The sequence below is a fragment of the Prionailurus viverrinus genome, chromosome A1 (genome assembly GCF_022837055.1).
Source record: "Prionailurus viverrinus isolate Anna chromosome A1, UM_Priviv_1.0, whole genome shotgun sequence".
In the NCBI taxonomy this organism is placed as follows: domain Eukaryota; kingdom Metazoa; phylum Chordata; class Mammalia; order Carnivora; family Felidae; genus Prionailurus; species Prionailurus viverrinus.
In genome coordinates, this window is record NC_062561.1 from 155,872,595 (window position 1) to 155,899,723 (window position 27,129).

Sequence of the window (27,129 nt, forward strand, 5' to 3'; positions counted from 1 at the left end):
TTGATACATTATATTAAACACATATTGATATATTTCTAAATAATAAGTATTATAGTATTGGCTGAAATTTATATATATATACACACACATATATAGCCAATGTTACTAGACACTCTGGCTATTAGTGGTTTCGTGTTGCTGACTTAGATTTAGTGTGACCCCTAAGTTTGATGTCGAAATGACACCAGAAAGTGAAGTATGCCATTACTTGGCTGTTGTAGAAGATGTGATAAAGAAGGTGGAAATGCCGCTTGAAAATTTATCAGATGATCTTTCATAGCATTAGGTTGTGATTTTTCTAAAGTTCTATGGCCATCAATATATATTAGTTAATCCCCGGAAACAGAAGATCAGCAATTATGGATTATTTGTGAAGTTTACATGGGGCTGTTCATCATAAATCCAAAGGAGATAATATATCATGCATATGCAGCAGAGGAGAAACACATATTCAGAATACCTATACACAATTCAGAGCTAATGAGATCCTTTCAAAAGACGTATTGACACACAGGGTACCAAACTACTAACTCCTCACAAATGGAATCACCCCAAATTTCTTGACTGAACCAGCCCTGCCGAGAATGGCACTTCCAAGTCACTTAGTTCAGGATCTTAGTTCAGGATCTCTTGTGTTTATTTTGTCAGTAGTGGCTGTGTAACATCAAATGACAAGAAGGGGTCACCAGCACTGAGTTCCTACTCTGCAAGCCAACTGGCATCAAAGCCAAGCCTACTGCCACCAAGGACTGCTGAGCTGAGAGTGTGAGGAGAACCAACAGAGACAGATGTTAAAGCAACAGAGGAAAGGGGAGCTAAAGCCATTGATCACAAGTGAGAGGGATGCTGTGAGTCACCACCAGAGGTAATGTGGAAAAGCTGTCATTTTCTGGGTAGCAACAGGAGTGCATGCTGGCATGCAGCATTCAGATGGGGTGGCTCGCACTAGAGGAATAATGTCACACTGGCCAAGAGTAAATGCACAAGTGGGAAGCTAACAGCAAAAGGATTGCCCGCCAGCAGCTCCTAGGCTAGGAAAGGACTAAGTCATTCATACTGTGCCTATGGAACTGTCTGCAGGGCTCCATTGATCTTATGGTCTGCACTCATGCACATGGCATGAAATACCTTGAGCTCTGTCATCTATAAACACAAGCAAAGATCACTCCCTCTCTCTGTTTTAAGAAGGCTGGTGACAATGACTGCGTAGGTGCAATAGGTAGGTGCAAGTTGGGGCAGTAATTAAACATTGTCTTTTGCTTATCTCTCTTCCACCCTATGAGATATTTCAGGGATGGAAACGTGAAACCATAATTTTAGAATGCATCGGGATAAAGAGGGGATATTTCAATCTGATCAAGTCTCTGTACATGTGATATAAATTTTTAGTGGCTATCTTGAATGACCCATTCACTAATGCCCACCCTAGAATATAAGATGCCTATCTTTGAATCCTTGTGCTTTATAGGTGTTTCTTTCATAATAATTACCTTACTCTACTTTGACATATAATAGAGTAAAACCTCAAATTTGAGGAACTTGTTCTGTGAATGTTCTGCAAGATGAGCAAACATTTCTAATAAATTTTAACTGGATAAACAAGCGATATCTTGCAATACAAGTAGTATGTGACACTGACCGTCACATGATCACAACTGAGACAATGGTTCTTCTCTCTCTCTCTCTCTCTCTCTCTCACTGCACCATTGTGTGCGATTGTCTCCCATGCTTGGATGCTCAGTCTCAGGCTGTGGTGTTTGGCAGGAGTCAGTGATCTTTCAGAATGTGGGAAGGTGCCCACAACTGGCACTAGTGTATTTTTTGTCACTTCAAAGCACCTCTGGACAGTCTGTTGCTTTTCCATAGAAGAGTAAGCTTAGGAATGCTTTGCTTCATTCTAGGTCAGGCTGACTGCAAATATAGACCCTTTCCTCTGCTTCCAGTTACATTAAATACAGTATTTGACAAGAGTTTATTAATATTGTACTGTAGTCAACATCCGTCCGAGTGAATATAATGGCCCCCATGCAGAAAAAGATTCCATTAAGCCAACAGAGAGCAGTGATTCCATTAGTGAGAGACAAAGTCGTCTTACACAATAACCCTCCTCTCTCTTGTCTCCCTCACACCAGCCATGAAGGTTTTGAAAGGTAACTGCAGGTTGTTTATTTTTCTTTATATTTTGTATTTTCTTTAGTATCTTTAGTATTTTGTATTATATTACAGTATTATAATCATTCTTACATGAATATGTTTGGGTTGTAGAATGAATCATCTGAATTTCCATTATTTCTTACAGGGAAATCTGCTTTGATATACAAGTGCTTTGGATGACAAGCATGTTTCCAGAACGAATTATGCTTGCAAACCAAGGTTTTACTGTATTTTGGTCATCTACTTATTCAACCATTCAGCAAGCATTTTCTGAACAGCTATAATGTGGCAGTCACTGTGCTAGGTGTTATCTTGTTAATAAACAAGACAGAAAAAGTCCTTGCCTTTATGGAGTCACAGCTCATGATGATAGATATTTTAAAAATTAAACAAATTATTGTGAAAATCACAATTCAGGTAAGTGTTAGGAAGAGATGTCAGTTGCCTAGGTTTTAGTCCCCCTATCTAGACGGACTTTTCTAGTCTATGTATGTCCAGGAGTGATCAGGACCATGCCTGGCACAGAGCAAATGCAAATAACAATAGTTCATTACACTGAGCTAATGAGTATAAGAACAATTTCTGGTAAGGTTGTAAGAACAATTTGATCTGTGAAATTTTAGAAGTAATATCTTTTCTTTCGCATCAGCATATTTGCTTTTCATTCCCTAAATAAATAGTAATGGAAAGTTTTTAAAAAGCATTTCTGATACAGGCTATTTTTAATGTGCTAGATTTTCAGATTTGAGCTATATTTTTGGAAATTGAGAGCAAACATTTGGTGTAGTTTACTCTAACATTTGAACCTGATTCAGAGGTTTCACCCTTTTTGATGCATAGGCTAAAATCCTATCCTACTTCCCTCATTTTAGGTGAGTGCTTATGAAACCTGCATTAGCTATTTAAAACTTTCAAATATACTTTTGAATAGGGTATAGGAGAAAATGAGAGTGAAAAATGAGGATGCCTGTTGACCAGCCCTGACATCCGTAAGATTCTACTGGCCTGAACGGGTGAGTGACATATCACAAGACTCACTCATAGGGAAATTGGCCTTCCAACATAAGCTAAGTACTGTATCTCTAGGCTTTCTTGAAGTTAGCCTCTGCTCATTGTTAAAGAGTTAATGTCTAGCATAGTAGGGGACCCTAAACTCTGTTCCAGCACTAAAGACAATATGCAGTCCATATGCAACTATGATTGTAAAATATTTGAAATATTGTACCCATGGATAAATCTGAAATAGCTTTTTTTTTTTAAGACTTTTTTTTTTTTCAACGTTTATTTATTTTTGGGACAGAGAGAGACAGAGCATGAACGGGGGAGGGGCAGAGAGAGAGGGAGACACAGAACCGGAAACAGGCTCCAGGCTCGGAGCCATCAGCCCAGAGCCCGACGCGGGGCTCGAACTCACGGACCGCGAGATCGTGACCTGGTTGAAGTCGGACGCTTAACCGACTGCACCACCCAGGCGCCCCAAATCTGAAATATCTTAATGCAGTCCTAGAAACACTGAAGAATAAAACACATTTTTATTAGACGTTTTCCTTCATGAGTGACTCAGGTTTACACATGCATTGTTATGTAAAAGTCCTCTTCTGGTTGTGTGTATTTCACTTTCTTGTTGCTTACAACCTTCAGAGATCGTCTATCTCTGGAAAAAGTAAGGGCCAGAAAGAGATGGTGAATGGTTTCCTAATAAATATTTAAATCTATATTTAAGTCTGTAATTGTCCCCTTTACTCTTCACAAAGGGATGGGATTCAATCTACTGAGGTTTACTCTACTCTGGGGATGCAAATATATATTGCACTCCTTAGACGCTGAAGGAGTTCACGTTTCAATGAGAAGAAACACATATTAGGAGGGCACAGACGATAAAAACTGGGGGCGTGGGATTTGAAGGCAGAGAGATAAGCCCAGCATCGGTAGGCAGGGATGCCCAGTACTGAACTCTGTAAGTTGTGATACCAGAATGAAAGAATGGAGTAAAAGCACTGAAGAGACAGAATCACACATGACGTGTGCACACAGGTGGGGGCAGCAATGAGATAGAGCCCGGATGGCATGAGGCTCTGCAGCAGACACAAAGTTCATCCGCTAGATGTATCTAACCTTTGTAAAGCTGTATCTGCAGGGATTATTTATTTAGTTTAGGTTTGGGACATTATCCTTGTGAGAATCCAGATGCTTTGGTATGTTTTATCTTCAGAATTTAACAGAAAAGTCTATCCTTGCCTAGGGTAGCATTTGCTGCTATAAATCATGACACGCTGGGTTTTAGCTGCGGCTGTAAGCTGAATTATGTCTTTTTTTAACTTCTACTCAGTGGTCCCAGTTCTGCCCTCAGGAACTAACACAGATTAAGTTGAATCCCTCTCTTGTGTGGCAGCCCTGGAACTGTCATCAGCAGGGTCTCCTTCTCTTCACTTGCCCAGGTCCTAAGCAGCTTCAGCCATTCACAGTGATAGGGACTCTGCTCCCGATGCCATCCCGATCACCTTCCTGTGCACATACTCAAATCCGCGGCATTCCTTGCAGGATAGGAAACCTGACCATGACCCGTTTCCAGAGCTGTCACAGCTAAGAGTACACAGGGCCCGCGGCCCTGCTCCTCCTGTGCACTCCATGTTTATGAAGACACCCCCAAATTGCTATCAGCCTTTTTAAGCAACCCCTCCTACTGCTGGTGCCTTCTGATGTACCCACACTTGGAGATTTTATTTTATCGCACGGACTTTGTAAACCTATCGGTTCCCATACAACTTCCTCCTATTTAAATGCGGGGTCAAACTTTACATTCCTCAAAACAGTAGCAACAGAGATGTCTATCACATTTCGTGGGGAAAAGGAGCATTTATTATTGTCTTTATGAAAACAGCTGGCATCTATTGAGCTATCATTATGTGCCAGATAATGTGTTAATATTTCTAATGAATTGTATCCTTAAAAAAATTAAACTATGGGTTTTATCGTAAAAATAATATGAAGAGACAGCAAGACTTCAAACACTCTAAAAGGACATAATATGAAAAGGAAATCTTTTGCTGGTATCTTACCTTACTACAGATTTCCACGCTTTGTATACCCTACCCCAAGTTTTCTGAGCATATATATTTTATATCATGTTTTTACATAATTGGTATAATACTCTGAGCTTAAATGTTTTAAATTTGAAGAGTTCAGGGTAACCATTTTGTAAAATCACATGCAGGGCCATCTAAATCTTTCCAATAGCTACGTGTATTACATTGTGTGGAAGTAGCAGACCTGGCATCTCATTTAATTCTAAGAACAATCGATGCATTGAGTCTTACTATCTTCCTTAAACATACAGAAAACCGAGGCTGGAAAAATCAGCTACCTTGCCTGATGCTACACATTGGAAAAGTAACCCAGTAAGGGTTCAAACGCCTATCTGCCTGACTACTGGGTTTGACCCTCTAAAAAACAATCTTCACAGGTTGGTTTGATAATACTTCACAAACAGATTTTTTAAGTGCCTAACAGATTTTCTTTTATAATTTGCAGTTGGTACAAGAAGATTTAAAATGCGGCTGAAGCATTTCATTATGGCCAGAAATGTTAAAATAGTTCAGACTGTCCTGACCTACTTCATCCTCCAGTTCATGGACACTAACGGTGATTTGTCAGATTTTAACTGTAGAAATGAAATGATAAGAGTCCATATTCATGAGCATTGTTAATTTCTCTACAATTTCAAATATTTGTTACAGGTGCCTTTTGTTTTGTTTCTTTTTAACAGAAATTGTTGCTGCATCCAGAAATATCTCAAGTCGTGTATTTAAAAGCTGTGTTTTATTTGCTGAGATTTTAATATTTTGATTTACCTCGTTTTGGAAAGCCATAGTTGGTCCTCTCTCCTGGACTCATATGCCATCGTTGCCTCTTGAATAAAGCTGCTAATTGCATGCAGGAAATATTAAAACATAATTATGATTTTGCTAAAAGAATAAACATGTCAAGTGTCAACAAAATATTATAAGTCTGTTGTGAGTCAAAATAGATTGCTTAAATTGGTTCCTTGCCGTGCCTGTTTGAGAAAGTGAAGAAGATACACCTGTTATATTAACACATTCACTGTGCACCAAGGCTGTTCATCTTTACCACAAACAAATAAAGGTTTTGGGTCCTCTTGCAATTCTCAGGGCAATCTGACTGACTCTGGCACCTCTCTAATCAAATGTATCCACATGATATTATAAGCTGCATTATAGTACATTAATAGCATGTAAAGTAAAATTGATGCAGCATGATGGACTGTATTCCTGAAGCAGTGACAAACTTATCAATGATAGATGCACTAATGGATATGTTGAATTGCAATAAATATAAACGCAGAACAGCAATTGTAGAGCATTAAAAATGTCATCTTGTGAGTTTAGGTATTTATGAGGCTGAGCCAGCTGGAAACACGAGTGGTGCATTCCTACCATGCACTGCAACTCTGAGGTTCCAAGGAAAGCAGAGACCCTTTCATCAAATAGGTCAGGCCGCCGGCAAATTGTTGTCACAGCTGTGCCATTGTCAATTAGGCCTCCAATGACTCAGCCCTTTGTTTTTTCCTGCTTGCACATCTCACCCCACCTTCTCTCCGGGCTTGGGTGCTTCACTCCTGCAACCTTTCCAGCACATTTCCCCTCGGTGACTCTCCTCACATGTTCTGATTCATCTCCCAGGCATTGATCTAAAACTCAGAGCAGTGACATCAGGGAAGCATCTCAGCTACTTCAAAAGGCACTGCTATTCCTTGTGGGCTATTTTGGCATGTCAAACCCAACGGGCCAAGCAGAAATGCTCCACGGTGTTACACATTTGCCTCTGATGTGTCTGCCCAACCTTCCTGAACCCTAAAGATTTTGTTTAATGTCAGCAGAATCCAGCAGGACAGTGGTGTCCAGCGTGCAGTGGGGAACAGAGCTCCTCACATGGTTTTCCATCACGCTCAAGCAAGAACCACAGCACAAGGACTGAGTCACAGACACACTGTGTGTTACAGGCAGAAAGGAAGTGGACTTAGAGGTATGTTTCTTGAGAGCTAGTGGTTGACGATAGAATTTTTTCAAACATACTGGTGTGGTGGATGAAGGAGATGGCGATATTTTTGTAGGTGCCAATCTCAATTTCAGGTCTGATCGTGGAATGTGTTATAGTTACCCAAATATGCTCCTTTCATTTCCTGGGCTTTCATCTGCACCAAATGTTTTCATCAATTGGTGCAGATTTGTTGTCAGCATATTTAAGTAAATTACTCAATACTTTTTGGAATCAGGTGTCACAACATACTCCTGATGTGAATAGAAGATTGTCCAACTGAGGTTATTTTAGAAGATTGCTAGATTTGCAAAACAAATTAAAAAATATTTAACAATTATAATTCAGCTTAATATGAGGATAACTTGGTTGGTTATTATTGATCCTGTTTATCATCACAAAACCACGATAACTAAGCTCTGTATTACATTTTAGCAGCACGTCTCTGTCATTGGTTATTCAACAAAGGTAAACAACACCAGTGACAACACTAATGAGAAAAGCAATATACAACATGACAAAATAAAAGTAATGCCATGACATTTTTAATCTGAACATGATATCCCTCATCTAAAAGCCTAGACACATCAAAAAGGAATCTTAGAAACCTGACCCTTCCATGTATCTCTGGTTGGTGGCTTAATCAATTGTGAAATATGCAGAAATCATGTCAGCCTTTAAATCAAACTTCAATACAATGCTAAAACTCACTAAAACTTGTATGAATAATTTTGATTTTTTTTAAATAGCTAAGACAAAAATTCAAGGCCATTTCACACCAAATTGGCAAATGGAAGGGAAGTGCGAAAGAAGATTGTGAGAGTTAGTTTTATTGGAATTCCTCCCACTATTACTAATCTTCAAATGCAGCTAAACAAGTCTTTATTACACATAAGTTAAAATCCAAGCAACTTTTTAACGATAAAAAAGTCATCATCCACTGTGTGAATATTCATTCATTGGATATCTATTATGCGGCAACCGAGGGATAGAAAGAGAACAAGCAAGAACCTATACTCATAGGATCTTATGCTATGCCAAGGTAATGGAGAAGAGAAAAAAAATTTTTTAACGTAAACAATAAAAAATATTAGCTATTGGTGAGTACAATGCAATGCAAAGAATTAAAATAGAGTCATGTCAGGTGAGTAATGAGTTGCCTTCTTTACTGTGGTCGGGAAAAGCCTCTCTGAGGAAGTTGATATTTAAGTTGAAAATTACAAATGATGACAAGAAGTCAGTCATGTGAAAATAGAGGGAGAGCATTTCAAGTAGTAGAATAGTTGGTGCAAAGGTCTTGAGGTAAAGACAACTATGTCAAAAAGAAGGCCAATTTGACAGAACCATCGATTCTTGGAGTCAAAATAGTTTTACTCTAATTATGCCATTTTTCTTTAAAGAACTTAGTTCTTTATCAAAGATGAATAAGTCACTGCCATAGTATGTCTCAATCTCTTCATAAATGGTGTGTGAGTGTGTGTGTGTGTGTGTGTGTGTGTGTGTGTGTGTGTGTGTGTTGCTTTTCCTTTAGCGGCTATCTGTCAAAGTCTTAGTCAGTGTCTGTTGTCTGTTTTTTTTTCTCTCTTGAATCGCCTTGAGTCTTGAGCCACGTTGGGAGCTGACTCTACTCAAAGGCCAGTTCTCAGCCTTAAGGACACCTAGAAGGATAAACAGCCGTAAGGACATCTAGATAGGTTAACTTGGGAATATAGAAACCTGATTCAGAATAGACAAGCCAGGATGCTCTGGGCATACTGGCTCCCTAAAAAAAGAGGAAATCCTTAAGTCTGTCTTTTCCTGGTCGATTTCTGTAGCTTGAGCTAGCTGAGACAAGAAGCAGCCTTCACTTAGGGGTACACTAGAATACATTTACAACATCAGAATTGTCATCAAGGGCATGACAGGAGATATGATCCACATGTTCTTTGAATACAGTTCTGTTCCTTAGAAAGAATTTGTAGCTTGATGAATTCCTTGTTTGAAAGTCTGATAAGTAAATCTCTGTTAACTTAGTGATAGTATTGCTGCCTTTTATATATCCCTAGATTTTAATGAAGTCATTAAATTCATTTTTAAAGGAAGATAAAGCCAGATACCAACCCTGACCTTGAGTGCCTCATTGACAACCACTTTTCATATAATAGAAAACATAACTTTGAATGACAATTTTAGTTAATTTTTTCTCTGGAAAAAAAAAACCAATAAGTTAACTTCAATATGACTTAGAGACAGTCTTTCAAAAGTGACAGTTTGGGAGATCCCACAGTGGGGCCTAAAGGCTCTTTCCTGTGAGGATCCTACCACTGAAATGTGTCAGAGAAAGCAAATGACCAGAGGATGGTCTCTCCATTATTTTCTGAAGCCAGTTCATTTTTCTTCCTAAAAATGAAATAGAATCTATACAAGCTTCTCCAAGTTGCCTACATATACCACGTGGTCTAATTTGTTTAGTATATTCAAGTATTCACAAAGATTAAGCCTCTACTATGTCTCAAGGATTATCCCAGTTCCTGAAATCATAAAGCAGTAATTCACTACGTAGCTTCATTTCCCCAAAGAGTATACTTTGAATTCAAAATATTGGTATATAGTAGACCTTCAGTCAATTTTGTTAAAAATAAAAATAAACAATCCTTAGTACCTATGTGAGTAGATCATAAAGAATAAAGGAGAGAAGGAAAACTAATATTTTTATCGGAAGGTTGTGTAGTTTTGGGGCACCTGGGTGACTCAGTCGGTTAAGCGTCCAACTTCAGCTCAGGTCATGATCTGGTGGTCCGTGTTCGAGCCCTGGATAGGGCTCTGTGCTGACAGCTCAGAGCCCGGAACCTACTAAGGATTCAATGTCTCGCTCTCTCTCTGCCCTTCCCCCACTCACGCTCTGTTTCTTTCTCTCTCTCAAAAATAAATAAACATTAAAAAAATTGTTTTAAAAAGGTGGTATAGTTTTATTCTAATTTATTCTTATTCTGGTATAACTCACAGCCATAGCAGTTTACTTCGGGGTTGTGATATTTTCATCCCCAACCGGCTTGTGACACAACTGTTTTTCATAGTAAGTATAGGACCAGCAAGGAAAACCACTAGCAGTAACACAGCTGCCTGACAAGTTGAGGGCTAAAACAAGACTTGGGAAACTAACAGTGCAGAATCTTGGTTTGCTGTGCTGTGCTGAGGATACAGAACCTGAAAAGTGAGGCTCTGAGCAGCCTCACATCTACATGGCTGGCAAGAGAAAGCAGGGGCCAATGAAAGGCAGCTAGCCCAGAATGAGCAAAGCAGCAGTGAGTGCAGGCCTGTAATGAGCTGTTTTTCCTCTTCTGCGGTTCTAGTTGTGAGAGCAGGAGCAGAGCCCCTGACGAGTGCCAGAGAGAGGAGAGGGCAGGAAAGAACCTGGAGACAGAGGCCCTTGCTGTAGTTGGCAAACAGTTTTCTTTTTTTTTCCCCCAAGGTAAAGAAAATTCAAAACTGGAGCTTCTAGAAGCACCAATGGTGCAAAAGGGATCTTACTGTCCTCCGCATTTGCTTATTCAAAATTATGCAAACCACATTAAATCCCAATTCATATTCAAAATGTCAGAGTAATGTGAGAATTTTAAGGAGAGTCTTGTAAGGCAGCTTAGTTATTTCCATAAACATTTTCAATTCCTTCATAACAACACTAATTGTCTAATAAAATATTTTGTGTAGTAATCTGATATCCTAAGACCGCATCTTCACATTCGGACTGATATAATCATTCTAAAGACCATTATAATCTTGACTTCTAAGCACAAGTTCCAATATAACCTCTAAGAGAAGAGCAAATGGCGAAGATCCAGAAGTTTCTTATCACCACCTCAGTAATTCCTCAGGCCAACTAGTATGATAAAAAACTTCAACAAAAATAATCCATTTCTTTACTGCCAACGTGCGCTTTTTAAAAATGATGTTTAAAATTCGGGGCGCCTGGGTGGCGCAGTCGGTTAAGCGTCCGACTTCAGCCAGGTCACGATCTCGCGGTCCGTGGGTTCGAGCCCCGCGTCAGGCTCTGGGCTGATGGCTCAGAGCCTGGAGCCTGTTTCCGATTCTGTGTCTCCCTCTCTCTCTGCCCCTCCCCCGTTCATGCTCTGTCTCTCTCTGTCCCAAAAATAAATAAAAGTTGAAAAAAAAATTAAAAAAAAATAAATAAAATTAAAAACACTACAGCTGGTTCGCTTACTTCAGCTCAGCAGCATAAAAGATAAAATAAGAATGGCCATGCTTACCTTACCTTTCCTGGGTTCTTGTGTTTATGTCAGTACCTCTGCGTGGCATCAGTACCCAGAAGACAAACACATTCACAAAAGGAGAAGAATCACTGCTCCCTGCCTGCTCCCCAGAACATTCATTCCACCTATTAACATTTTTTATGCGCCTTCTAGGTGACAGAAATTATACTAAATTCTGAGTTAATGAAAAAAAGATATAGCCCCTGTTTTCAAATAGTTCACAGTCTTTTGAAGGAAATGACAAGCTGACAGACTGGAAAACTAGAGCCAAGGCAGACCTATGCACAGTCCTGAGTCTGCAGAGGGGGTGAAGGTGGGATCAGAAAAGTCTTCCTGACAGCTTGAGCTAAGTGTTGAAGGTTAAGTTGGAATTAGCCAGGTGGGGAAAAAAGAGGAAGGGTTTTAGGCAGAGGAACAAACTTGTGCCAAGATTCAGAGGTGTGAAAAACTGTGAGGAGGGTGAGAGAGGAGACTTGTGGTCCCTGGTAGGAAATGTGGGTCTTCAGCCAAAGGTAATGGAGTGTCACTTTGGGAAAGTAACAAGATCAGATTTCCACTTTCTAAAAGGTGCCTCTGGTGGCCTGCATGGGATGCAATAAAGATGCCCCAAACTGGACAAGCAAGAATCCAGATAAAGCCCTGGAAAAGTCTGAATTTCTGCAGACATCATCATCGTCATCATCGCCATCACCATCACTAACATTTGTGAGGGTTTGCAATATAAGTACCATATATACATTATCTTACTTGATTCACACAATAATAATAGTGCCATTATTATGTCCATTTATGCCCTAAGGAAAGTGGGTAAGAGACTTGCCCTCACAAAGCAGTAATTGGCAAAGTTATGACTGAAACCAAGGAGGTTTGATATTAGCGTCCCATGCTTAACTACAACCCCACATTGCTGCCTGTGATTTATTGAATCTGAACAGTAGTTGAGTCTTCAAGTTTTGGGTAGAGATTTATCACTTTTTTTTGGATATAAAGCACTCAGGTTCTAGGTTGGCAGGGAGGGGGTTGTGTCCACTCTTAATAATCAGAGAACCTCAAAAATCATGTGTCCTCCATCCCTATATACTCGAGACAAAAAAAAAGAAAAAAAATATTCAAAACCATTAGTACAAGAACATGTTTTGTGACCAATATATGAAGGTTAAACACATCGGACTCCCAACTAGAAACCTAATAAAGATTTTATCCGAAAGGAAAACAAAAAAAAAAAAAAGGCAAGAATAATCAGTTGCTCTCTTTCCTCACAGACCTCTGAACTACTATTTTAATGACCCAGATTTTATTCCTAATAGTTGTATGTTTCTTTAATTCCAACTTGTTCCCCTGACTAACCCATTCCCTATGAAAAGAATGTTATATTCATACTCTTGTGCATATGTTACCTTATCAAAATATTGACTATTGAACTTAGTATTTTATTATTTTGAAAAGATATGATGATAGTGCTCTATAATAAGCACATTTTATTTGAAGTGACAGTTTCCAGACCCATTCATCCAAGCAAGAACTTCATTATTTCTGGCAAAGATCCCAGAGAGAATCTCCATAACTCAAAAACTTGAATATCACTTTTGTTGGGGACCAACCATTGTAATAGTGCCAAAAGTGTTAGAAATACACATACTCCCAAATCAATCTTAGGAACAACAATGGATATAGCAGGTAAGAATCTAATTTCTTATTTCAAATACACTCTGTTTAGAGATATATCCTTATAGTCAGGAATAAGACTTTGATCACAAACAAAACGCAGTATTTGTAGATCTCCAATAGAATTTAAGTCTACATTTTACGGCATAGAAATTCTTTGTCCTTTTCTACACCTAAAATTAATCTATTCCGTGTTTTTTAAAGAACCACAAACCAATTTAATGAAAACACCGGAGTAGAGTACATAATGCTCATTTCAGCCCTTGCTAAATTAAACAAAATTTTCAGATACTAAAGTACAAATAAAATCAATGTACTAAGAATCCTTAATTATAATATTAACATGATACTCCTTATTGTTATTACTTGACTTTGTTAAACTTAAATTCATATTGGTGAAATAATATTTAAGTTTTGTTTTTCAAATTATTTTGAAGCCGAAGGGATAAGTTAGATGCCATGTAATGGACTGTAAGCCCTTTGAGAACAGGGACCATGTACATTGATTATTTCATGGCTAGTCCAATAAGGCCCTCCAGCTAAACAGTGCTTGCTAAATATTGGTTGAATGAACAAGTGAATGGAAAAATTAATGAAATAATGAAATAAAAAGAATTTAAACAATATCTTGATAATTCAAACAAAATTGGTTTTTTGTTTTGTTTCATTTTGTTTCACTGCAGGGCAGGAAGGAAGATTCAAAAGCCTGGGTTATTGAACTTAATTGTCCATTATAATCGAATTCATAGAATAACTTGACTTAAATTCACAAGATAATTTCTTTCCAATTACAGACACAATCATCTGATATGGGCACAGTGCCAGCATGAACACTGGATCACTGTGATCACTCAGAACTAGCTCTGTTTTATTTGATTTCCTATTCTTTTCCAGCAGATAAAATTATTTCTTGTTTAGAATTGATATGTATGACTCCTCATCTCCAATTCTCCAAGCAATCAATGGGTTAAACAAAATGTCTTTATTTTGATCAAGACAAAATAAAATTGAATTAAACTATGTTTAATCCAATTTCTGATCAACAATTTCTTATCACTGTCATAGGTTTAAAAACATTTGCTAACTTGGGATGAAACATACCTTCTTACATGGTTATTTTCCTGACATTTAAAGAGACAACTCTCTTTCTGACTTAAAAAATCTGAAAGAAAAAATGTATAATGTTTATCTTGTAGTCTAGGTAATTAATCTGTGATCATTTTTAATCTGTGATATTTTTACTCTACCTTTATAATCAACATTTTTCTCTTAAGAAGGGAAAAAAATAAGCCAATCACAAAGGAAATGAGGAATAATTACTGTTAATAAACACAAAGTGGTACTATACAGGAACATAGGTCAAGGAATAAACTAATATCTACTTAGAATCTTAGAAATTAAAGTATCTTTTCCTGACATGATTCCAGGAACTTCATGAAATATTTGTCCCTGTCACTAACTCTTGCAACTTTCATGATTGTGTGGTTGTTAATTAGTTCACAGCATAGCGTGAACTTAATTCTCTACAGGCAAAGACTCATGAGTCCATCTTGATCACTTTTTACCCAGCATTTATTTGGAAGAACTGAGTAAAAACAGTGCATTAATAGATTTGCTATAAATAAATATCTTGGGTATCTTCACCAACTGCAAATATTAAAGTTTTCAAAAAAACTTTCCAAAACACGTAAATTACGTCATTGTCTTTGAATTACGGAAAATTCTCAGAATTCAATGCAACAAAGTTTAACTTACCTTAAAGAGATTTGTTTTCATAAACTCTTTTTCCCCTGACCTCGGTTCTCCAGCTGAAGGCAATGCAGAGACTTCCTCTCTTCTCTTCCTCTTCCCTGAGACTCAGTGGGTTGAAGGGTCCCTCTCTGTCTGTGATAAGCGCTGCGGAAGACTCTCCGAGTTTGTCTTCACTCCTGATGCCACACACCTTTTCTTGGCACTTCATCTGGTCCCAAGGGAAAATTCCTGCAGAAATTTCCTTCTCCATAATCTCTTGACAGATGGCTGTGCTGGCAAGAGCCTTAACTCTTAGGAGCACTTTAATAGGCTTTTATTCTCCGGTACTGCCTCCTCACAGGTTTTATTTTTTAATGGCACATTGGTTGATGCCTCAATGTCCCAAAGGGCCAGAGCATCACTGTTCCCTTGTAGGACTTTCAGCTACTCTGCTTTTCTGTTCTTGATTTCCATAAATTTGCAAAGCTAGTCTCCTTTTAATATTTCATTATTTTTCTGCCTCTATACCTTGAGGCAATGGGAAAAAAGACTCAATTGTTTAAAGTGCAAACTGAGTAAATATTGAGCTGTTTAAATACAAATAAAATGATTTTGCATGGGCATTGATAAGGTTGTAAACCAGAAAAAACAAAATCGTCCAATTATCAGTGTTCTTGACATGACACATATTCCTCCAATAAATGCCTTTCGTGTGTAATTTCTCTCTCCCTCTCTCTGACTCTCTCTCTCTCTCTCCCTCCCTCCTTCCTTCCCTCCCTCCATTTTTTTCTCTCTTCAGTCTTTCTGGGGAAATAAAAAAGAAACATACTCTGAAATTAGAAGGTCAGTTGTCACCTAGAGGATGTCATGTAAGATAGTAAACAGAATACTTATTTCTCAATTCTATCATCCTTATCCTTGAACATGATGAAAATAGACATGATTCAAAATAGGATAGCAGACTAAAATGCCTGTAACTTTAGGCAAGGAATTTGAGCTAGGTATAAGATAAGGAAGGAGTGGTGTGGACTGTCACAAACTGGAGCAGGTGTGTCCATTTCCAAAGGACAGTGGCCACTCATCTCCAGCCAGTCACTGTCTGGTGGGAACTTGAACTGCATTATGAGAGTTATCTGTTTTTCAAGAGAATCCCCATATCTGGATTTTTATGTGGAAAACCTCATGCTTTTTAAATGTTACAGGATACAATGGGAACTAACCCCCACACCTGTGGCCCAGCCACAGCGTGAGTATTGCCATATAATGTCTTCTGATGTAGAATAAACTGAAATGAAATGCAATGCGTTTTGCAAAGCACTGCCCTTTATTAATTATGAACTCTTTTCTCATATGTGAAAGTGATGATAACAATGTAGACTAGTTAATTCAAGCAAGAAAGAACCCTATAATTATCTTTATTAAAGACCTTAGGAAGGACAATTAGCCAAAGAACCAATAAGTGGTGTGGGCAAAAAGTAGCTCAAATCTGGATGAGAAGGACAAGGTTTACTAAAAATAATAATAAAAAGTAATTTAATGAAGACAGAGTGAGAAATTTGATTTTATTCTGTTTTATCTGGATCTCTTTCTCATTACCTAGTACTAATATGTGTAATAATTTTTTTTCTAATTGTACAATTCATGTCATTGAAAGCTCAAGCAGAAAATAGAGGTTTTTTTTTTTAATTCTTACAATTCTATCACTAGTAAAATATTAGTTTAAACCTTCCGGAAATTGTCTATATATACACATATACATATTCATATGTGTACAGATTTTATATACATGTATTTCTGCCTTACATATATACTTGCCTCTCTTTATAAAAATTACATATTGACTATATTATTTGCTACATACTAACAATATACTAATATATTATCAGTCTGTTTTTTCATGTAATACTAAATATAGTATTGACTTTTCCCTGTTTTGATAAATAATCACAGTGTGATATTTAACTGGCTACATTGTCTGGATATAACATAACTTACTTGGCTTACAAGGTAAATTTTCTGATTTTTTCTTTACAATAAAGTATCTCTAATTAACAACTGTTCCCTTAACTTTGTGTGTATCTATTATATCTTATCATGTCAAAATATATGCATATTTCCCTCCCAAAGGTTGTACCAATTTACAATCCTACAACTATGATAAGTGAATTCATTTTCCCTCCTCATCAAAATTGGGTATAATCTATTTTAGGCAGAAAATAGATCACATAATATTCTAAAACTTATAAAAGAAGTCAATTTCAGATATACCAGCTGAATCACTATTTTCCTTAATGTTTTTTCTCGTGATTAACTGGAACAATAAATTTATCCAGAGCTCCACAGAGTCAGAAAAAACTAACACAAGGCAATGGGAACCAACCAGAAAGATGTCTGTGCCCTGATAGCTAAAGTACTTGGACACCTGCCAGCAGCAAAGGGCCTCTCCCTTTTTGGGTCTCTGATACCCGGTGATAAACGATGCTTCATACATTGGCACTTGGGAGGGTTAATTTCATGTGTCAATTTGACTGGGTCACTGGGTGCCCAGATATTTAATTAAACATTATTTCTGGGTGTGTTTGCAAGGGTGTGGCCCAAAGAGACTAGCATTTGACTCAATAGACTGAGTAAAGCAGCTTGTCTTCCCCAGTGTGGGTGGGTATCAGCCAATCCACCAAAAGCCACGGTAGAACAAAAAGGAAGAGGAAGGGAGAATTCATTCTTTGTGCCTGACTGTTGAGCTGGAACATCAGGCTTCTCCTGTCCTTGGACTAGACCTTCAGGCTTGGACTGGAACTATACTATTGGCTTGCAGCTTACAGGTGGCAGACTGTGGGACTTCTCAGTCTCCACAGTCATGTAGTCAATTGCTCATGCTAAATAAATCTATCCATCTCTGTCCCTGCAGATGGACGATGATAGAAATCCTATTGGATACCTGACCAATACAGTATTGATTAAATTGGGAAAGTGGGGGGGTTTGTGAGCTGTTAAACCCTTTTCAATAAATAGACTTTTAAAATCAAGGACTGATTGTGACATACATATGTCTGGGAAGACAAATGTAATGCTAACACTAGCAGGCATTGCAGCTTTATTCAGAGTGCAAGAAACATAGAATAAAACATTCTAGATCTTCTAGATAGAAACATCCTTTTATAGGATGTGATTTTGGAAGGACCTACTTGGCTCAGTAGTTGCCATGCACTGGGTCCTTTATAACTGTTCTCAGGAGCTCATCTATCCCTGCTCTGAGAGAGCTCAATCATCCCTCTGTGAGACATGATTCCTCTCAGTGGACCCAAAATCACTGAGTGGCACTGGGCAAATAACCTCCTGTACTTCAGTTTCCAATCTGTAAGATGAGAATGATAATTGTAGGACTCACTTCATACTTGTTATCATAAAGATTAAATATAAAATACTTAGATGATTGGCACAGATAGGACCTTATAATTTTTTTCTTACCATTACTGTACTTTGTACTGTACTTTGCCACTGTACTTTGTGGTTTTTCTTTTGTTTTTTTAAGTACATTTATTTATTTTGAGAGAGAAAGAGAGTGAGTGCACTCACATAAATGGAATAGAAGCAGAGAGAGAGAGAGGGAGAGAGAATCCCAAGCAGGCTCCATACTATCAGCACAGAGCCCAAAGCAGGGTTCAAGATCACAAAATGTGAGATCATGACCAGAGCTGAAATTAAGAGTTGGACGCTTACCCACTGAGGCACCCAAGCACCCCACCTCTGTACTTTGTAATATGTTTGTCTAGTTTTACAAACCCGAGTATATTAAAATAATGTATATCTTTGATGTATTCCCAAAAGGTAAATTCCTTAAGATGGAGGTCTGTTTTCCATCATTTTTACGCCACCAAAATTAATACTTTGTCTAGAAAATGTTAGGCCCTGAATAAATATTTCTTTAATGGTGGGTAGGGAAGTAAATGGAAAAACAAATGAATACATTTGTGGCCAAAACATCAGGTTGGATATTTCCTATTATAGTTCCTCTTTCTGGCTCCTAGCTTCATTCTTTAGTTGTAATGTCTTTAAGAAGTATATACACTCGAGTTAAATTAGAACCAACGAAGATTATACCTCAGGTCAACAAAAAATATATTGAAACCCAATCATAAACAAGGCTCTTATTATTTCAGGGCATTTTCCTCATTAATGACACGTTTGTCACAGAAGACCTAAAGCATGGAAACTGATGCTATAATTAGGACAGGCAGAATATTGGTCTTAACCTTAAGGGGAATATATTTAGTTTTGTGTGAAGGATCATGATTTAGTGTCTAAGTAAGAGCATTATCAAAATGTGATCACTAGGGACGAAAGCCGCTGTCTGTAAAACAGGTTATCAGTGCGAAGGTGGAAGCACATGACCTAAACAATTTAGCTGTTGTGCTTCTGAGACCTGTGGAAATGCCAAAGGCTAAGGGAATTCTCATATGTGATCCAGATTAATTTCAGAGCGGTTTTTAAAGTTTACGAAGAAATTACCTTCTCTTGTTTCCTCCTTTTAATCAAGCTATGGACTGTTTATACCACGGATTAATAGTTCTGACTTACTATACAGGTGTCGTTAATGTGAAAAACAGCTCCTTCTGCATGATTCTGAAGGTGACAAATGCAATCTCAATAATGAACTTTCACAAAGTTCAACCGCTTTCAATTGAAATAAACATTGAAAATTACATCTTCCATATAAGCAGGGAGAAGAATTTAGGATAACTGTACGCTCATTGCAGAAAGGCTATAGTGATATTTCAGCATGCAATTAAATGCTAAATATACAGAGAAAGACAATGTATTTTATGTAATCATTGCTTGATTTTGTATTCAAATTAAAGGACAAAAAAAAAGATTTTAGTCAGATAGTCTTTAAACATGGTTGTGTGTGTGGGAAAAAAAATGAGTACAGAATTATCAAGGATGGTTTATATGCCCAGAAGTTGGTCATACTTTTTCTTTACCTACACACCCTAAAAGATGAATTGAATTTTACTCAATCTTCTATTAAAGTGTCAGGCAAAATAAGTTTTCATATTGTTATTTAAATAAAAGTAGAGAATGCTAGATCTTAAAGGGATCTTATAGCTCATCAATTCAATTCCCTTCTTTTTACTGAAAAGGAAGGGGGGATGAAATCAGTTATTAATAGATTTCCCCAAAATTACAGTTAATAACTGGTACAAAAAACCTCAATCCCAAGTTCAGTGCCTTTGAAATATAAAACTTTCTTCTGCAGACAAAGGTAAGCTTTGATTACCATAGAGTTGAGAACTTCAATTTAAGAAGATCTAACCTTGACATGAACACATTTCACTAGGAACCACCATGGGAAATCATGTGCCATCCCAATACTCCCCTCTGTGAGTCACACTGTATAAAATGGAAGGGGATGGCAATACCTGAATAAAAATAAATCAACTGTGAGCACGCTCTCACCTAAGACTAACATGTATCCACCTATTAAAGTATGAGAATAATTCCATAATAACTTAAGTCCCTCATGTGCACACCCTGATGCCCTCCACTGGGACCTCAGCCTCCCAATAATTCAGCAACCAGGGTATTAAGTACTAGCATGATAGGAATCTCTAAGACCCAACTCTGAAACTGGCTTCCATTCGTTCATTGGTGTTCACAGTTGTTAAATATGTTAGTATTACCCCTGATCCACCTCCTCCCTCTCCCTTCTGTATGTGTTAAATGGCAGCCTTCAATTCAGGTTTCCCAATACGTCCCTATTTACCTGAAGATAAACTAGGCATAATAAATAAGTGCTATTCAACGCATTAGTAAGAATCAGATGTTTCAATGTCTAATGTTCCATTGAAAAGTCTGCTAACGTGTTACTCTGAAAAAGTCTAGGATAACTGTTGAAAGATTAAAAGACACTTACATTGAGAAATAAGACTCAAAGCAGATAGTCTAAGGCTTCCACCACAAATTATTTTCTTGTGGTATGACACTGTGCCCTGAAGCAGTGCTATTAACGTACATTGTTCCTGCTTCAATCCAATAGCATCGTGGACAAGTTAAGAGTCTTCAAAGGTAGAGGGAAAGTCTAATTCCTACCTCCAGGATTGCCCCTAAATCCTTTGAAAACTTAGACCATCAAACTGATGAAACATTTATTTTAAAAAGTATTCAAAAATCTGTAGGGGAAAGTAGTCAATGAATATCTCCCCCTGTAAAAAAGAAAGATAACCGTGGAACCAAGTTGGGGCTTGAAATAAAACAGAAAGAGGAAATGAGGACTATAACACAATATTACATAAAAGGCAAACCAGCACAGAAGAGAGAAAATAATGTGTAACAGGGAGGGATCCAAACCAATGTAAACAACTGCAAAGGGTCTTACTGGCAGATTGTCAGACATAGAATTTGAGAATGACAGAAATATTTAATTGTAGAGTAATACTTAAATGATGTTTTACCTCAAGAAAATCATCCCAGTGAAGAATGTGAAAATGGTTGGGCAGCTGTGTCCACCCCTTCTAACAAAAGCCCAGCTGCAGGAAGAAAAGCCAGAAACAGAGAGGAGACAAAGAATAATGAATGAGAGGATGAAATCTAGAAAGAAAGAGAGAAATTAAAATGAGACAGTGAAAAATTAAGCTGCAACTCAGAAAGATAGGCCAGAAAAAAAGCTTTAAACAAACCGTAGTAAATGTAATTTAGAATGTTTTTAAACTCAACTACTGAAAATAAGTCTTTCTGGAAACTAATTTGTAAGACTGGCAAATACTTGGAATTCTTGTCCCACTGTAGAATAACCGAAAGATGGCCCCATGCACAAACCATGTGGGCCCTGGGTACACAAGGGCTATTTATGAAGTGCCTGTAACTGAGAAAATGGGTGAATGTTTGGATGTGTTTCTCTGGTTATCTGACTGAAACAAAATCCAAAGAATCCATAGTTCTCTGATATACGAGAAAGGAAAATACAACTCCATATAGAAATTATGGTAATGGTCCAGAGTCTTACAATTTTATAGTAAACAAATGTAGACTAAGAGGGGCGACTCAGCACAATGGATGGGCCCAGCAAGCAGACTACCTATATTTGAAACCTGTTCTACCTACTTCCTAGTTTTGCATCCTTACAAAGTTCCTTAACCCTTTTCAGCTTCAGGATCCTTGCAGCTAAAATGGGAATAATACTGATGCCTAACTGACAGCTTTATGTTGAAGATGACATGAGCTAATCATTAGTACTGTGTTTGCCAGACTCCCAATAAATGATAACTCTCATTATTTTGTGTATTCTGCATGCCGTCTTGGTATACTCCAAAAAGGTCTGCTTTGTTGTTGTTGTTGTTTTCTTAAATGTTTATTTATTTTTGCAAGAGAGAGAGAAAGAGAGACAGCATGCGCACGAGTAGGGGAGGGCAAAAAGAGGAAGACCCAGAATCCAAATCAGGCTCCAGACTCTGGGCTGTCAGCACAGAGCCCAAGGTGGGGGTCCAACTCACAAACCACGAGATCATGACCTGAGCCAAAGTCGGATGTTCAACTGACTAAGCCACCCAGGTACCCCTGCTTTGGTTTGTTTTATATTTAGTGCCTTGTTTTTAACACATAAAATATAAAAATCAGTAACTATTAAACAGCCTAATATGCTTACAATGAGTTAATAAATAAATGTGTGTTGAGCACTTTTGCCAAGCTCACTGTGCAGTGGATAATCAAATAGAAAAAGTATGGACCCTGCCCAAATTTGCTTATTAAGTGACCTATTCCACAGAGTACATCTTAGCATTGTGGTAGGTAGTACAAAAATCTAAGTTGGATAGATATTAGAATGCAGGGTAAATCAGTGGGAACCAGGATAGTTGGAGAAGGTTCTAGGGAGAAAGTAGAAACAAAGTAAGCTTCAGAGGATGTGCATGATCAAGACAGGCATAAAGCAAAAAATGTGCTTCCTACTAAGAAAAATAATATTAGCAGTATTATGAGTGATTATGGAATACAGTTAACCCTTGAAGGATGTGGAGGTAGGGGGACTGACTCATTGCAGAGTTTAAAATCCGCATACAATATTTGATACCCCCAATATTTTGATATAATATTCCATACCCAGTATGCTACGAATTGCCTACTGTTGACCAGAAGTCTTTCCAATAACATAAACAGTCAATTAACACAGAGTTTGTATGTTATATGTATTATATGCTGTTTTTTTTAATAAAGTCAGCTAGAGAAAAAGAAAATATTATTAAGAAAATAGTAAGGAAGAGAAAATACATTTATGGTATATACTGTATTTATCAAAAAGATCCACGTATAAGTAACTCAGGTAGTTCAAACCCATGTTGTTCACGTGTCAACGGTATACTGGAGACTGGCTGGACTAAATGAATGGATATTTCTGAATGGAGAAAAAAAGGGGCGATGGGTTATTTTATAGAGTTGGGGTAGACCATGGAGGGCTTGAAGAGCAAGAGGAATTTTCACTTGAGATAGTAGAAGATAAGGATTGAATGTTGTAAAGCAAAGTGATAAAAACGGTGTTTCATAAAGACGGGTCTTGTTAAGGTATGCAGGCAGATCAAAATCAGGAGAGACAGGTGTAAGAAGGCTCAGATGATAGTGCAGTTATCTAGGTGCGACCCGATGCCACACTGACTCAGGTTGGACAGAGAGAAATGGAGGTTTTACTGCGAGTGAAATGGCAGTCACTGGAGGGCTTTGAGCAAAGGAGTGAAATTATATGATTGATCTTTTAGTAAATCTCTCTGTTCAGTTTAGAATACATTGGAAGGGTTAAGAGGGGGAACAGGAACACCTGATTGGACCCCATTTAAATAGTTCAGGGGGAAAAAATCCTGGTGGCTTGGATCTCGTATAAGTGGAAGAGGTGAGTAGTTACAATCATTATATTGTGAACAGGTTCCATAGGTATGTATCCTAGGCTATCATGAAGGACTCTATCTCTGATTCAATGCTCTACTGCCATAGTCTTGAAATTCTTAATAAGTTTTTAATCAATGGCCCTATATGTTCATTTGCACCAGGCGCTACGACGTATGTAGATAGTCCTGATTGTGAGTTTAAAGATAAGAGGATTTACTGATGTATTAGAGTTGGGAGATATGAGAAAGAAAGAAATCAATGATTACTCTGAGGTGTTTGGCCTGAATATTTGGAAGAATGGATTTTGTGAGATGGAAAAGACCGCAGAAAGCATAGAATTATTGAGGAAGATCGGCAGCTTAGTATTGGACATACATAAGGTTTTAGATGTTTATTAAGCATCCAAGTACATATATCTGGGGTTAAAAGAGGTGTTTCAAGCAGAAGATATAGGTCTGAAGTGATCAATAGCATTTGGAAGTCATTAACCTGAAAGAGAACATCTGTGTAAGGAGGAGAAATATGGAAGAGAAGTCTAGTGCTGAGCTAGAAAGCAGTCCAACCTAGAAATGGCAGGTGATGAGGCACCAGCAAAGGTGACTAGGCATGATTAGTCATAAAGATATCAGAACAGTCAGAAGATTGTGTTATACTGGAAACCAAAGAAAGAAAATATATCCAGAAAAAGCTGATGGTAGTTCAAGTAAAAAGAGAGTTGGGATATGAGCAGTGACTTTAATGAACAACATGGAAGTCATCAGTGATAAGAATTGTTTCCATGGAGAGGTGGAGGCAAAAAAAGCCTGAGTAGGTTGTATTCAAGAGAGTAAGAGAGGAGAGGACTTGTCATCTATAAGTATAAACAACTCTGAAGAATTTTGCTATAAGCAATCCAAGAGGCAGCTGGAAAGGAAAGTAGAGGTTGGTACCATGGAGAGGGAAGGAAGTCTGGATGATCCAGGTCAAAAAATGAAATGTGATTTTAGATTAACAGCTCAATTTTAGGTGCATGGAGTCTGAGATTGTGGTGAGCCAAATGGAAATGTCCAGTTGGCATCTAGAAATGTAGGGATAAATATAGTCTGAGGAAACAGAATTGAAATTATCCATAGTTTAAATTTTTTTCACACATAAGTGCATTTGGGGCTATAAAAATGCGTTTGCCTGGAATAAAACTACATAGAGAACAATAGAAAATTGAAGATACCAATATCCTGAGTAAAGTAATAAAACAAAGTCAAAAGCACTGGGCTACTTTCCCAACTTTAACTCCATTTAGGTGTAGATGTATTTCCAGTGGTAAATTAAGGCAATTATCTGAATAATTAAATACTGACACAAAAGCTTTAGTCCAAATTAGCTAGATATTTTACATAAAAACAGTCTCTATTATATATGAGAAAGTCTATTATTGGATTCACTTTTTTCTGCTTTGCTCAGTCTACATAGAGAGGTTACAGGTGATTTACATTCTGTAAGGAATATTGTTTAAAAATGAAACAAGTGGCAGGGGGCGCTTAGGCGACTCAGTTAGTTGAGGGTCTAACTTCGGCTCAGGTCATGATATCACAGTTTGTGACTTCAAGTGTGGTGTGCAGCTCTCTGCCGACAGCTCTGAGCCTGGAGCCTGCTTCAGATTCTGTGTCTCCCTCGCTCTCTGCCCCTCCCCCACCCCACTCTTTTTCTCTCTCTCTCTCACAAAAAATAAACATTTAAAAACAATTAAAAAATAAAAATAAAACAAGTAGGGCACCTGGGTGGCTCAATGGGTTAAGGGACTGACTTCAGCTCCATGGTTCATGATTTCGAGCCCTGTGGTGAGCCCCACATCCAGCCTGGCATGGAGCCTGGCATTGAGCCCCACATGCGGTTCTTCACTGATAGCACAGAGCTTGCTTGGGATTCTCTGTCTCCCTCTCTATCTCTGCCCCTCCCCTACATGTATGCTCTCTCCCTCTCTCTCTCTCTCAAAAATAAACATTTAAAAAAAAAAAAGTAAAACAAGCTAAAACTCACTACCTGCTAAATGACATCAAGGACCTCATCATCTACTTGGATTACCGTATCCCTAAATATCGGACTTCTAGAATGAGATGAAGGACTAAACCAGACAACATAATTGGGGCTAACGCATACTATTTGTCAAAATGTGTGTAAGTATCAATGAAGGAAACTGAGCAGCAATGATTGCTTTTCACTAAGGATTCAGCAAAATCCTCACATTTCTGGCCTAATGCGCCTTGTAACCTTTAAAACCAAATCAAAGGGGTAATAGCTTTCCAAGCAAAAACACCACACACACGTGCACACCCGCAAAAGAAAATGAAGGCCAGGCAGACAGCCCTAGAAGTGGAAGGGAAATTTGGGCCTTGTTCATAGCAGGAGCAAAGTCAGTCACGTTACTCACTGAAATGACACTGATGGCACCTACTCACACCTCAGCAGGTGCACACTGCTTAGAGCAAACGCAACAGTTCAGATCTGGGGTGTTGGAGGCTCATGTTTCTCTTTGTTTTCCAAGATGATCCCGCTGACAATGATTACTGTCTACGGACTGTAATCTAAGAAGCATTATATGGAAACATAAGAAATGTCACATTGGAACTGACAAACGAGCCTTCTTATGGCTCTGACAGTGGCACCAAGGGACGCTTTGTGGCAGAGCGTGAATGTTACTCTAGCAACCAAAAGAATATTATTACTTTTTTTTACCTCAAACAAGTTCTCCCCCCACTTTTTAAGCCATTTCAATAAAGAGCTCAAGAAGAGGAACCTGGGAAGCCAGCCAGAAGAATGTGCTCGGCGTGCCCTCTTTCTCTGGGCCCCAGAAGGTGGCAATAACAGCTTCCCTTCCGCGCCTTGGGGGAATGCCTTGGGAAACAGGGAATTTTCACCAGGAAAAACCAGCACATCATAGTTCTTCTATGCACAGAGTGTTCTCTCTAATGTCATCGGCTAAGCATACGTGATAGCTATAGTTTTTCAGATATCCAACAAAAGATTCCCCCAAAACCTTATTTCTGCTCACCTCTGACCTTGGCCTGGGCATTCACAACAATTGCAACCAGACTTTCTCAGCCCAAATTCCTCATCTGAGCCACAGAACTCAGAAAGTAATCCAAGGGACAAAATTAGCACCTTTCTGAAAGCAGGAGGCAAGTTCATTTATTATATACAGAGGATGCTTTAGGGCGTGAGTGCCCCTCCTGAGAAGAGCTGGCTGGATTGTGGTTGGGGTTGAGAGGGGAGATCCCAGAAGGCAAATGATGGATGTTGAGAGACAGAAACTCTCTTTCCAGGTGGCAATGAGGAAGCCTGGAACCAATGGTGAGTATGTTCCTTAGCTATATGAAGGTGTCTGTCTGCATAGGAGGGAATGAGACCACTTTACGAGGAGCAGGGT

The 27,129-nt window shown here is 38.2% G+C and overlaps 1 long non-coding RNA gene across 1 annotated transcript in view; it reads right to left on the minus strand.

The window, feature by feature from the left end:
- The window catches only part of LOC125161361 (uncharacterized), a 36,648-nt gene extending 30,571 nt beyond the window's left edge, over positions 1–6,077 (minus strand). Inside the window, exon 1 of the long non-coding RNA XR_007150616.1 lies at positions 6,006–6,077. This is a non-coding gene — a long non-coding RNA (uncharacterized LOC125161361). The remainder of the gene's footprint in view (positions 1–6,005) is intronic.
- Positions 6,078–27,129: the final 21,052 nt, after the last annotated feature.